Raw genomic sequence first — 271 nt, 5'->3', positions numbered from 1 at the left:
GATCATACTGACTCTTAACATCATCTGTACATAAATACATAAACAAACGTGTCCCAGAATTCTGCTCTTTTATTTTGTAGAAAAGATCTCAAAAGACCTTCATGCTCAACATCCCCTCCCCCATAGTTTATAAACTGGTTTAGTTTTTGAGGCAGAATAATATGAGTTTTGCAGTTAAATATTGATGGGAAACCAGAATTTAAATGTATACCACTGAATATGCACTCTACCAAGAACATTTAATTATTTATTAAATATCAATGTCTTATTT

This window comes from Hipposideros armiger, unplaced genomic scaffold (genome assembly GCF_001890085.2).
Source record: "Hipposideros armiger isolate ML-2016 unplaced genomic scaffold, ASM189008v1 scaffold_485, whole genome shotgun sequence".
Classification (NCBI taxonomy): domain Eukaryota; kingdom Metazoa; phylum Chordata; class Mammalia; order Chiroptera; family Hipposideridae; genus Hipposideros; species Hipposideros armiger.
This window is presented reverse-complemented; position numbering follows the sequence as displayed.